The sequence below is a fragment of the Mesoplodon densirostris genome, chromosome 14 (genome assembly GCF_025265405.1).
Source record: "Mesoplodon densirostris isolate mMesDen1 chromosome 14, mMesDen1 primary haplotype, whole genome shotgun sequence".
Taxonomy (NCBI): Eukaryota; Metazoa; Chordata; class Mammalia; order Artiodactyla; family Ziphiidae; genus Mesoplodon; species Mesoplodon densirostris.
The window spans coordinates 12,456,270-12,471,354 of record NC_082674.1 but is presented as its reverse complement, the minus strand read 5'-3'; positions in this window follow the sequence as shown (position 1 = coordinate 12,471,354).

The window sequence follows — 15,085 nt, the reverse complement described above, 5'->3', positions numbered from 1 at the left end:
ACACTTCTTTGACATCTGTGTGCTGGATAAAATGCTAGATGTTACGGATTAAAAGATGACTCAGATATAATCTTAAAAAAAAAGACCTCATAATAAATGGAGGAGCAACCATGAAAATAAGTTATTTTTTTATAAGTCGAGATGCAACAATGCTATTCACAGATTACAGGACCCCAGAGGGAAAACAACGATCAAAACGGCTGCTTAGGAAGGATGGGCATGCGGGGATCATAGACGGTCTCTTAGGGAAAGAGATTCACAACATGGGTCTTAGAGTAGAAGTCAAATGGGTGAAAGGGGCTTGAGAAGAGGAAATACAGGCAGGGAAGAGAAGCATCTGGGCACCATCCGTGTTAATACGTCTGTGGCATAGAGCATGGAGGAAGGAGGAACAAGAAATGAGGCTGGAGACATAGGCAAGGGCTAGTCACAGAGGATCTTATAAATCAGACTAATAAGTGTGGCCTTTATCTTTATTGGGGGACGGGAAGCCATTGAAGTGTGTTAGGCAAGCAGGTATAGAGATGTGGGTTATGGAAAGGCTGTTCCGGCAACGTGCCCACACAATGACTCTGAAGGGGGCTCGGAAGCAGAGACACTAGTGAGGAATTCACATTGTAACCCACTGGGAATGCAGAGACCGAGAAGGAGACACGGCTTTCCTGAGGTCAAACTGTTGGTTTGTGACAGATCAGAGAGATGAAGTCAATCCTCAGCTCCCTGGGCCAATGTGTTTCCAGTTCCGTGATGACGCAGGCCTCAGAGGGGAAGGAAAGCCCTAAGGGAGAGAGCATGGGAGCAGCTCTAGGTGGGCTCTGCACGCTGGCTCTCTGACACTTTCCCAGTCAGCTCAGCATTCGTAGGCTCAACTTCCTCATCTGTGAAGTGGGATCATTCGCTTGGCCTGCTTACGCCTCAGAACTGGTGTTACGTATCGGGGAAGAGAGCTGGAAGAGGTTTTATCGAGTGGGATACAGATCTAAGAGACAAGTTTCTTATTTTATTCACAAAATCAGTGTGACACACATAACTGGGAAAAAATACCTTGGAAGCGTGTGTTTTAGAGAAATCCCTCCAGGGATATGATCACCTAGATTAGGGTATCCCCTTTCTATTGAATTTCTTAATTCTTTGCCTCATGCTGGTCAGCCGTGACAGCCTGGTTGTAATGTAAGCCGTTTCAGTTTTCTGGCATGAGAAAAAGGAAAAGACATTATACTCAATATTATCAAGGACAGACCTCCCTGGAACATATGATATTTTATATATATATATGTGTGTGTGTGTATATATATTTATATACACACACACACATATGTATATATATGTATATATACACACATTATATTACATTATATACATATTATAACATCTATATAATATAACATATTTTATAATGTATATGTATATATACACTTATATATACACACATCTTTATTAACAGTTATCTGCATTATAAACTTTAAAACTCTATATATTTCAAGTTCTTTAATATGTCAAAAATGTGGTTCCATTTACAGAAGTACAACTGATATATATATATATATATATATATGCAACAACAGATCTGCATAAATTAATACATTCTGAAGTTTCCCCTCAATTTTATTTTTTATTTTTATTTATTATTATTTATTTATTTATTTATGTGTGGCTGCATTGGGTCTTCGTTGCTGTGCATGGGCTTTCTCTAGTTGCGGCGAGCGGGGGCTACTCTTCGTTGTGGTGCACAGGTTTCTCATCGCGGTGGCTTCTCCTGTTGTAGAGCACGGGCTCTAGGCACGCGGGCCTCAACGGTTGTGGCTTGTAAGCTCTAGAGCACAGGCTCAGTAGTTGTGGCGCGTGGGCCCAGCTGCTCTGCGGCATGTGAGATCTTCCTGGACCAGGGCTCGAACCCATGTCCCCTGCGTTGGCAGGCAGATTCTTAACCACTGCGCCACCAGGGAAGTCCCTTCCCTCAATTTTAAAATGTAGGTTTGCCACCTAACAAAATCAGTAGGAAGCTGCCATCATACTTTCTTCCCCTGGCCTTTTAGAGAAAACTAGTTAGCCCAAGTCCCAGAGAGGCCTTGACATTGAGCAAAAGTGTCCCTCCATTTGCTCTCCACCTCCCTGGCTCTTTCTGTCTTTTAGGTCCTGGCCGACGGTCTCTGTCACTTGTTCCTTTGACTTGGGTGGCCTCTGGGTCTCTCTAGAGTCATGGACTTGCATTTCCCTGGAAGTTTGTTTACACTTCTGGTTTCAGATTAGCCCTCTCCTTCTAAAGTGACAAATAGGCTGCTCCTCCTTTTTGATACCCTGAAGGAGAAGATTGTGACTTCCGTGAATGGCAGTAGGTGTTCTGTTCCGTGTCTGATAGATGACATGTAACACCAGGCCTACTTTTTTTTTTTTTTTTTTAGGTACACGGGCCTCTCACTGTTGTGGCCCCTCCCATTGCGGAGCACAGGCTCCGGACGCGCAGGCTCAGCGGCCATGGCTCACGGGCCCAGCCGCTCCGCGGCATGTGGGATCTTCCTGGACCGGGGCACGAACCTGTGTCCCCTGCATCGGCAGGCGGACTCTCAACCACTGCACCACCAGGGAAGCCCCAGGCCTACATTTTAGCTGAGTCCACATCCAGCCAAATGAGTCAACCGGGCAGGTTGCATTGGTTCCAACAGTGTTCCCCTTGGCAATACTTTTCTCAGTCGGGCATTGTACCCAGAAGCCCTCGCCTGCCCCTGCAACTGGGTTACAAGTGGGCTGACAAGGGCTTACAATAACCCCCCAGGGCATGAGCATAGACTGACTTCGTTAGGTAAACTGTGTGTGTGCACATGTCTGCATGTTCATTTTGGTAAGCAAATCTCTCTGTATATCAACCATTAAGAGTGTCCCAAAATCAAACTGTTCATCACTGTCTAATTACTAAGTTTTAGGAAATTCTTGTGATGTATAATTATTAGTTGGCTTATTAGATAATTACCATGATCTACAGTATATTAGCTATTCCCACAATAACTTTGAGTTGTGTTTACAATCTTAGAAGAATGTATCCACAGTGGCAAAATGAAGTGTGCTGTTTTCCAAAACTCCAGCTAATCGAATGAGTTGGAGGGTAGAAATGCAGACTCTCCCCAGCATGGCCCCAGCCCCAGAAAGCTTTACCTTCCGCACAAGCTCTCCCCTGAGACAGTCCGCTCTCCTCACTTCTCCTTGAACCTGTCTTCGCTCACACAGTCGTTTGCACCAAGAATGCCCTCTGCATTTACGATCACTATCTAAACCCCAAGTTCTGCTTAGATCTACTGAAGGCAAGAGCTGTGATACAGAACAAGAGGATAAAGGCCATCTGACCTGCCCCTGCCTAGGGTCCCCCTACTCTCCTCGCATGTCTCTATCTGGTCTTCCCAAAGCTTGAAAAGGGCATAGATGAATTGAGCTTTGAACTGGGAAAAAAAAAAAAAAGTGGAATTGGAAAATCTCAGAGGATTTTAAATACAGAAAGTACCTATAATGGTCATTGAGGACAACCTGCTTTCCCCAACCAATAATACTCAGTCCCCTCTACAACATCCCTGCCAATGTCACAACAGCTTGGCCACACATTCCAAAAAGGTAGGGAGTTCAGTTCATTTGTCTCTGAATGGCCATTGTCAAGCATAGTGCAAGCATAGACTCGTCACTCAGTAAATGTCATGTAATTAACAATTCACTCCTGTTAAATAAATGCATAAGAAGGTTGGCCAGCCAGCCTCATGCACACTCAGTGGCTGGGGCACTCATTCTCATAAGGTAGCTCGCTGACATTTGAATGGCTTTTGCCATCAAAAATTTCTTCCTTACGCTGGATGCAAATCTGTCCCAGTGTAACTTCCATCCATCCATTAGCCCTGGCTCTGTCCCAGAGAGGCACACAGAACAAATCTCCTCCTTCTATGGAGGTTTATAGGCAGTGACATGTTCCCTCGAGGCATCTCTTCTCCGTGTTGATTGACCCCAGGTCCTGATTCTGAGTTTGTGCTTGGGCTCCTCTACATGCAAGTAAAATCTTCCTGCTGGAGTGCATCCCATGGAACTCCCCTCAAGGTCCCTGTGGTTTCAGCATAATAGAGGCTTGTTTCAGAGATTAAAGGGTCTGGGAAAGGGCATATTTGGAGGATAAATGAGGGTGGACACCTTAATGGGGCAAGCTGATTCTCTCCTGGAATTTTCTCCTCATGGCTCCATATTTCTGCAGAGAAAGTTATCCTGATCCATCTACTGTCTTTAAAGTACAACTTCTCCTTCTGTGGTCTTGAATCTTGGTTGACACAAGTGCCATTGTAACCGCTGGGTAAAATGTTAGGGACACAGCACCTGTCATGGTTCTTTACCCTGTACAGTAACAAGCCCTACTGTGCTTTTCCTTTAACTGTTTCAAATTTTTTCTTCTTTTCTTTGCTTACAATCATCAAGGTCTTGAATGCCAGCAAGCCCAAGATTAGTACATTTTTACATTCTTTCAAATTAATTTTCTTCGCCTTTGCTTATAATCATCATGTTTTAAAATATCAACACAAAGTCTTTCAGTATCATTTAGACAACCCCTTCCCTTATGAATGGAGAAACTGAGGCCCAGGGAGGAGAAATAACCCATCTCAAGGTCATATTTCAGTGTGGTGGCGGATCCAGGGCTTGGGCCAGCTCACCGTCTGCCGAGCCTGTGCACGTAATTCCTTCTGTACCCGCATCAACTCCTAGGGTCCCACCTTATTTCCAAGGTCCATCCCAAATGTCGCTTTATCTTTGCAACTTTCCTCAATAACCACAGCCAGAAGTGATACACCTGATGTGGACTCAGACCATAGTGCCCATCACAGAGCATCACAACCCTTTCTTGTATGTCTGCTTCCCACAGTACAGCGTGAACTTCTCAAGGGCAGGAATCACATCTTATTTATCATCCCTTTCATAGCTAGCACAGTATATGGTGAGTCCTCAGTCCACAGAAGTAAGGCAGGAGGAGACTGAGTCAGAGAAAGAAATTCAGGTATAGCTGCTCTTCCTACATGGCCCAAGCCTCCAGACTCAAATCATATATCTTCCACTGCTTTTCTTTACACAGACACTGACACAGAGTTGCTGAAGGGAGTCCCAGAGCACAGCTTTCAGCACTGTCCTTTCTGCGTGCATACCCTCGCCAGCCACTAACATTGTACTTGGAGGTGAAACCGCTTAATTCACTCTTAGCATCTCGTAGCAAGATACTGGTGTTGAGTTAATACTTTTAACAGTTGGACCTACTTCCAAATGGAAACTTTTTGTCTCTGGAAGAGCTGCCTATCTCTGAAAGCAGTAAGAAGAAGCTGGGTAAACCCTGCTCGGAAGTTAGTTTGGCTGCTCCTTGACTTAAGTTCACCTGGAGAAAAACTTGAGGTGCATTTGTTATGACAGCTCACGAGAGTGGCTCTGGCTGCCTGCATTCTGTTTGAATTCCCTGTGCACAGCTGTGAAAAGAGTGCAGCGCCTGGGGAGTTCCTGAAAGGCGTTGTATGGAAGCTGAGGCTGGGCAAATGTGAGACCAGCTCAGGGAACGTCCATACTCATCCCTCCCCCCACCCAGTGCCTCCACCAGCTTCTTGTCACTGTGATGACTGGGAGTGAGAACTGGATCTGTGAGCTTAGAATTGGCCAGAAGTTCACAGAAGCTCAAAGTCAGAAGATCCTTATAGGTCACTGATTCCACTACCATCCCCCAGCAACTCCCAAATATAAGACTGACATTATTTAAATTATATTGCTCATCAATGATTGTTGAAACCTCCGAATATGGGGGATTCATTACCTTCAGAAGTGGTACCATGTCATTCCTGTTACAGACTCTAAAGGATGTACTTGGACAGGCACAGAGATATGGGAACAGAGACTGGCAACCAAGAGGCCTAGGTTTTAGTTACCACACCTTCACCATGTGACATTGGAACTCTCTCAGTTATAGATTTGAGGCTATACAAAGACTTTAGGTTCAGTAATATGTCACTGGTAAGGATGCCACAAGTAATAAATGTGTAGGCCATTGTATCACGTGAATATTCCATTTAACACTGTCAATTTTGACTGCTCTCTGTCCTTCTTTGTCTCTCTTTAGGCATTTTCTTTTTGAGCTCTGCAGTACTGTAGTATTATAGAATTGGGGACAGATGGGCTTCAGATAAAAATCTCTATATCATGTAGATATAAGGTAATCTTTTACATTTATATAGGGCTTTAAGGTTTATAAAAGGATTTCGCAGTGTTTCTTTGTTTCTTCTTTTGATTCTCACAATGACCCTTGACTGCACCTCCATTTGATGAAAAAGAGCACTGAAGAACAGAGAGAAGTGATTTGCTCAATTTCCTGCAATTAAGTGGTGGTAGAGCTTGGACTCAAACCCACGTTCATCTGACTCAAAATCTGAACTGTCTTCCCACGTCACCAGTTGTTAGAAGGTTCTGAACTAAGAATCTATGAAAAGGAAGGTCCTTTGCAGGATGGAAAAGCCTAGGTAGGTGAAAGCGCCCACCTAATGAATGAAAATAACTTTTGAGGAAATCAACACTGTGTCTCATGGAAGTTCAAAGTTACAAAGCAGTTCTAAAAATGGTCATCATGAACATTTGTAAATGATTTGCAAAGGACTCTGAGAATCTTTTGTACCCGTTGGAGTCAGGAGGACATGCATATTCTGTTCTATGAAGAAAGGAAAGCGTTTCAGTCTGTGCTGCCACGAGCCAAGGAGTACAGCATACTGAGCTTGAGCTTAATTTGGGGTTGAGAGTACTGGGAGAAATAAAAATGTTATTTTGACTATTAATATGAACATATCTTCATAGATAACTGATTATGATTGAGACCATGAGAAATAATGGCCAAAGCCTATTTGAAGGACAGTATGCCCTCCATACCTGCGGGTTCTGCATCCATGGATTCAACCAACTGCTGATAAAAAATATTCAGAGAAAAACAATTCCGGAAAGTTCCAAAAGCAAAACTTGAATTTGCCACAGGCTGGCAACTATTTACATAGCATTTTACTTTGTATTAGATATTATAAGTCATCTAGAGATGATTTAAAGTATATGGGAGGATGTGTAGGTTCTAGGCAAAAACTATGCCATTTTATGTAAGGGACTTGAGCATCTGCAGGTTTTGGTATCTGTTGGGGGGAGGTTTCCTGAAACCAATCCCCCATGGATACCAAGGACATCTGTACAGACCTGATGTAGCAAATATCAATTAACTTTTAAAACCCTTTATCTGGTGACTTTGCCTATCGGGCACTGGGCTTGGCAAGGGAGCCCCAATAGAAAAGGAATTCTTAGCCTCTTTACCTTCTTGTCTTTCTCCCAACCTTCCAAATCTTTATCCAATTGCTGTATATATTTTAACCATTCATCTTTTAATATCAATTCAGAGACATCAAAGGAAATAGAATAAAGGCTTACCTTAAAGTGTGGTTGATATTTTCATCCTTTATCATTAAAGAAAGAAATTCTTGAGATCTGTAAAATAATTGAAATGTTTGGCTCTAAGGGACTTGGGTCTGTTTGCCTGATGTCTCAGTGATGCAGTAACTTCATTAGTTAAATGGCAGTGGCCCCTTCCTGAAGGCCGGGAACTGGTCCAGACCATGGTTGGCAGGTTCTTAGTGTTCTGAGGACTGTGATGCTGGGACATCTGGCTTGGGTACCCAGCTAGCCTAATGTTACCCGAGCCTGTGCTGTGTAAACTCTTACTCCTCTGAGTCCATTTGTGTGTGGAGACTCCCAAGATGCAAAATAATTGCATAAGCTGCTACTAGTTAGCTTAACTGGCACATTCAAGTTAGTCATATAAACCAGATTCTTTTTATATTACGCCAATCTTTCATAGTGTAACAGGACTGTTCCCATGTTAAGAGCTTCAGATAAGTGTTTCCTGGAGTGATTAGCATCTGACTAGACTGTGCTCAACAATTATTCACAAACACGTTGATGTGTGTGCCTGATGGTAGATAAAGGGAGTTCTGAAGGTACCTTCGTGTCATCCTTCATCACCTCCTTGGAGGAAGAGAGGGACCAGCCATGCTAAGCGGATGCTCCAAGAAGCACTTCTGGGAAGAAGTTTAGGGGCTCTGGAGCTATGGCCTCAATGACTGCAAGAGACTATAACTCCTTCCCCTCAAACACACCTGCATGGAATGACCTTCTGAACATGCAAATCTGAAAATCTCCTTCATTTTTTTTCCATCTTTTCTTAGGTGGCTCCCCACTACCTAGAGAATGGGCATTGAAGAAAGTGCAAAGTCCTTTTCCTGGCCTGGGCCCCATCTGCTCATCAAATCTCATTTTTCTCCACTGCCACCTTTCCCCTTAAACTCCAGAAAAGACTGATCCCAGTGGGGAGTCAAGGAACCAGGAAGTTCAATCTCTTCAGCAGGAAGACATATCTGATGGCTCGCTGGTCCTCAGGCAACTGAGTTGCATTGTGGGACATAGATGGGGTTTACTTCTGGGAACCCTACCAGGTTCTCACAGTGAAAAGCCAGGAAAGATCCCCTCTGGCTCTGACAGGGGGAGGGGAAAACTGATCATTTTTAAATAGCTCAGAGGCTTTCTCTCTAGGGGAAAAACTTATTTTTATTAATTGAGATATAATTGACATAAAATATTGTGTAAGTTTGAGGTGTATAATGTGTTGGTCTGTATATTTCTGCATTGCAACATAATTACTACAGTAGGAAAACTTTACCACAGTCTTATCCCAGCTGGGGGAAGGATATTACTCCCACTGCAGCTCCTCTGGCCTTCCTGTGTCACCTAAAGGAAGGAAGCAAGGTCAGAAAATTAAGTCAGCTGGAAAACTCACGTGATCTCCAAGATGCCTGGGAGTCTGAAAGCTTCAGATGAGGATCCGGCAGAGAACTGAACTCATCTGGGCTGACCTGCAGGGATCAGGATCCTATTGACCTCCAGGTAACCTCAGTCTTTTGTTAATTCCTAACTCAGACCTTTGTCCATCCCACTATGCACTTCACTGAAAAGTAAAGTAGCCCTCTCTGATGGTGGGAGGGGATCCAGTGAGAAGAAATGCCCCCTACAATAGCCCCTCCTGCAGCAATGCCACTTCCCAGGTGACTACCGGGAAGCCTGTGATGACCTTCTTGATTCCCACACTCAAAGACGTCGCTGAAGGATTCTTCTCTCACAGTAAGTCTAGGGTTGGGGTCACTAACCGGGGATCCAAGATCTGGAATTATATGCAAACTTGGAGCATAGGTATACACATGCAGTTTTCTGAGGTCATAGGATCCATTATATTCTATCAGATTCCTGAGAGTCTGTTAGCCAAAAAGGAAAGTACCACTAACCAGGAGACTTAGAGTGTGTCCTGAAATGGATGTTCCTAAAGAAAGCTGTTGAAAATAAATAAATCCATCTACTACATCAGGGAACAGCATCTCTCACACGATGGGATGAAAGTCAGAAATCATAATGGAAACAACCGGTATGTGGGTTACATATAAAATTAGAAGCATCTTCATGGCATATCTATGACCTCCCCCTTGCCTTCCTCCACATCACAACCACCATAAACAAGGTGAAAACACTCATAATCAACTGGAAAAACATTTGCAATACAAATGGAAAACAATATAAATACAAACCTATAAGGAAAAAGCAAACCTCTCAACACCAGCAACAACAAAACAGGTTAAAAAATTATCGAGTTCATCTATTAAAAAATGCAAATGGACAGTAAATATGAAAAGCTATTCAACCTCACAAATAAACTGCAAAAATATGTGTATCATTTTTCTTCTAAAGAATTGACAAGGGCTTAAAAGATAAACAAAACTGATATTGATGAGTGTCTAAAGCACTGGTTCTCAACTCTGGCTACACAGTGAAATAACCCAGAGAACTTTATGAAATATTGATGCCAACATCTGCTTCTGACCATGAAGGATTCACTGCTATGGGAATTGTGCTTCCACCATAAACAGTTAGAAAACCAGGCAAATACATGAAACAACTGTTTTCAGAAACAGGACACGCAGAGCAGGCCTGTTATCCCTGAGAGAAGAGAAACAAAGGAGATGAACCCCACAATTGTCCAGTTTACTGCCTAAAAGCAGTTTCCAGGACACCGGGAAGAACAGAGAACCCAAACCAAACCAAACTGAGTTGAAGGTAGCCATCAGAGTTCCAGAAAGCAAATTTTCAGGACTAGAATTTGCAGGGCAGAATGCTGAAAAGGAGGAAGCTGCAAAGAGAGCTCTAGAGATTTGCAGAGAGGCCCCCTCAAATCTTTGACTGACTAGTGAGGTCTACATGCATGGGGAAAACTCCATGAGATGAGCAGGTGAGGAGAGAGAGGGGCAACAAAAAACAGTAGGCTGAACCATTCTGGGAGCTCATAGGACTGCTAACAATGGGTATAGTCACCCACAAGTTATTGATTTAGTAAAGGGACTAAATTAGCTCTAGACTAAAAGTTGCTGTAGGTTTTCCCCGTGAAAATTTAAAAGCAATCCTATAGAAGTTCAGACTGGTGCGAAGTAACTTAACTGCATGCAAGAAAAAAAAAGTTCCCTGCTAGTTAAAGGATTGCAACAAAATCCAAAACCCAACAGCGTACAATGCACAATGTAGAGCATCCAATAAAAATCAACAGGCAAATAAAGAAGCTGGAAAATATGATCCACAGCCAGCAGAAAAATCAGTCAATAGAAACAGACAATAAAATGACAGATATGACGATATTACCAGACAGGACACTGAAACAGCTATTATAAATACACTCTGGTAACCCAATAATGTAAAGGTGAACATGATGAGAAGTTAACTGGAAGATTATAAAAGACCCAGATGGAACTTTAAGAGATGAAAAACTGCATTATCCAACAGAAAAATCCACCGAAAGGAACCAGCAGCACATTAGACATGCAGAAGAAATCATCAATGAACATGGAAGCATAGCAATAGAAATGAACCAAAATGAAACACAGAAAGAAAACAAATTTAATTAATTAATTCAGACCAGTGTCTGCGAAACAGTATCAAGTCCCAGGGGAGATGAGACAGCTATGGGGGGAATGATGGCTGAAGAATTTTCCAAATGGGATGAAAACTATAAACGCACAGATCCAAAAACCTTGATGAATCTAAACAGAAGAAACAAAGAAAACCACCCCAAAGCACAGCATAGTGAAATTTCTGAAAACCAGTGATAAAACTTTTTGTAGCAGATAGGAAATAAAATCCACAGTAAGCAGAGGAACAAACAAATCACAGCAGATTTATCACAGAAGCTATGCAAAATAGAAGATAATGAGAATTTTTTAATACTGAAAGAAGTGTAAATCTAGAATTTATTGCCAAGTGAATTAAAAAAATAAAGATGGAATTAAGATTTTCCAAAGAAAAGCTGAAGGAATCCACTTGCATCAGATGTGTGCTATTTAAAAAATGTTACAGGAAATTCTTTAGGCAAACAAAAATGATATGAGATAGAAATTTGGATCTGTATAAAGAAATGAAGAGCACTGGAAATGCTGAATATGTAGGTAAACATAAAAGATATTCTCTTCCTTTTTTTAGCTTTCTTAACTTAAAGAGTTGTTTAACATAAAAAGTAATAACTATGTTATAGGCTTATAACACATAAAACTGTATGATAATAGTACAGAGACTAAAGGGGAAACGCAAGTAATTAAAAATAAAATGAATCATAAATAAAGTAAAATCCTAAATTATATACAATTAATCACACACAAAAAAACTGGTGAAGAGGGAAAAAGTCCAAAAACAGATAAATAGAAAGTTGATAACAAGCTAATAGGTTTAAACTTAACTATATCAATAACTATATTAAATGAAATTATTTAACAGTCTAATTAAGATGCAGAGATTATTAGATTGGCTGAAAAAAGTAAGATCCAACAGATTCAAGGATATGCTTCCCACAAGAAACCCACTATTAATGTAAAGATACAGATACATTACAAGTAAAGAATAGAAAAAAAAGAGTAGAAAAAGATATACCCCACAAACACTAATCCATAGGAAAATGGTGCATCTATATTGATGTCAAAGTAATTTCAAAATAAAAAATATTATCATAGATAAAGAGGGACTTCCATAAAGATAATAAATTAATCAGGAGGATATAACAGTCCTAAATTTGTGTAAACCAAATAACAGAGTTTCAAAAAATATTAAGCTATAACTGGTAGAACTGCAAGAAGGAATATACAAATCCACAATTATACTTGGATATCTCAACACTTCTCTCTCAGTAATTGATAAAATAAATGGAAAAATAAGTAAAAACAGAGCAGAATTGATCCACACCTAAACCAACTTGACTAAGTTGATGTATATGGAACACATAATTCAAAAGTAGCAGAATACAAGTTAAGTTCAAGTGTACATAAAACATCCACCAAGGCACATCATATTCTGGGTCATAAGACAACCTCAAAATATTTAAACAAATTGAAATCATACAACATTTGCTTTCTGATCACAACAGAGTTAGACTAGAATTCAGTAACAAAATCATATCTGGAAAAACCACCAAAATATTTACAAATTTAAAATTAAAAAATAACCTAAATAACCTCTGTTTTAAAAAGAAAACTGAAACAGAAATTATAAAACATTTTTGTACTAAATGAAAATGAAGAAAACAATGTATCCGTTTTTTGCAGGATGCTGTTAAAGCAATGGTTAGTTAAACCATGGTACAGTCAAATGACACAATAATTTGAATTTTTTTAATATTACAATGTTCAGATCTATATTTTTTGGTTGGAAACGTTATCCACGAGATATTGTTGAGTGAAAAAGTAGATTATGGAAAACATGTTTCATATTCCATTTATATGACATTTTTATGGGGAGAGTGTATATGTACCATGAATGTATACATTGATGGTCAGCAAAATGTTAAAAAGGTTACTTCTTAGCGGAAGGATTTCAGATCACTTTCTTTTTAATACATATGTGAATTTCATACAACATGCAAGTATAGTTATTGTCAGAAAAAATATTAAACTATATATCTTAAATGATAAAAAAATGAAAAATCATTCATTGACTTACTTAAGACATCTATCAATTGACCCCAGTGTGCCAGAACTTTGCTAGGCACTGGGGGGTAAAGGCATGAATGGAAGGAGTTTGATTATTTGTGTTCAGATCTCCTCTCTTCCCCTTCCTAGAATAGCACTGTTAGGGCAGAGCTGACAGTTCTCTATCCCCATTTCCTAATCTGTAAAGGTGGGTAGAATATAAAAGTATATCCCTAAAGTGGTCATTAAAATAGTTAAGGAAGATAATGGGCAAAAGGGCTCTTTCCCTGCTGCCTCTTTCTCTGTCTTCTGCCTCCATTCACAGACAGAGTCACCCCAGCCCAGTTCCAAGGACAAATGGCCACAGTCAGGCAGAGAAGGGTCCCTGTTTTCCCGAGACGGCCTTTGTTCCTGTGCAGCATGGAAGCTGAGATGAGAGCCAGTGGGCCTGTGTGTGTGACTTTGGAATGGATGTGAGTGGTGGACATCCCCGACCATGGGTCTGATTGAGGACATGGCAGAGACTCAGAAAGGTCTGCATGGCTAGTGGGAGGGCACTGGAGGCTCAGGAAGCAAAAAAGCTCACAGAGCCCTGGCCAAGCCAAATTTTAAATTTACCAAATAACAGCATTAAAAAAAAAAAAAAAAGACTACCAGTAAACATTATCTTGTGAAATAAGGAGTTTCAAAAAAGTCAGATATTACCTTAGAATAAAGAACACTGATTTTAGTAAGTTGAATAAGTTTTAATTAACTTCGCTTTATTTGCCATGTTACCCTTCTTTTGTCTCATTTAGCTATGGACCAGTGAAAACATCGCAATATGGACCAGCACTGGTCCCTGGGCCCATGCTTGGGAACCACTGGTGCACACCATCTTGTGAAACCTGAAAGTGATGGAGAGTTTTAAAGGATGTTAAGTAGAAGAGTGACAGGGTCAAATTTTCAATCTAGACAGCTCATTCTGGCCTCAATATTCAGGAGGGATTGTGTGTAGGGGATTCAGAGGTAGGGAGGCCAGTTAAGAGGTCCTTTTCATGCCTAAGCAGAAGAAATATCTTGAGTTAAAGAAGACCATTGAGTATTTCTCTAATGAGACAGTTATTTTGACTTTTTTCTCCCTTCCAACTGAAATACACCCTGCATTTTCTTTTTAAATCACCAATAAAAACCTACGATAGTTCATTGGTTTCCATATTTTGGGTAATTGTTAGAGGTGCCATGCTTAACTGAGGCTAATATTAGAAAATGTTTCTATCAATGCTTTCTTTAGGACATTTCTTTGGGCCTCTGCAGGATAGCTTAAGGGTTTCCTTGCACTCAACCTTTAAGATTAGTTCTTCAACCTTCTCTTTATTGGTTGGAGGCTTAGACAAATTGGTATATCTTAAAGGCAGTGTTGCTCTGGCCTAAATGTGTCACTATAAATTAAATTTGATTAACATTGTTGAAAAAATTAATATATTATTATACTTGGTATTTTGTTAGAATGTGAGAATGCATTTTAAGGACGTGTTTTCTAAACTAATTTCATCCCCTTCTAAACAAAATGAGTTAAGATTAAAGAAATGTCTTTAGACATGAATGTTTTCCCTTTTATGTGGGTGAGAATTTTGGTACTGAAAATTGAGATTGTCATGAAAAATTAGTTCAGAATAACTTTTACACATGTACCTCAGTTGCTACTTTATATATGAACTGTAAAAACCACTTACACAGTTACTACCTCATAAATGAAATATAAAAACCACTTGAGCTTTACCAGTTACAAAAGAAAGTGTTTCTGGAAAACAATGAGAAAAATGAATTATCACCATCTCTTACCATTAGCAAAGGAAAAGTGAGGAAGAGCGTTGAAGCAGATAAGATTGTTTTCTGTGTTAAAATTATTCCCTTGGAGATAATTAGTTTAATGGTGCTCAATGATTGAGAAATTAAAAATGGCTCCTCATGTACCTTTGGTTTAATAGAATGGAGATGCCTAATTCTGAAGGAATATCTTTCATTGAATGGATTTAATTTCA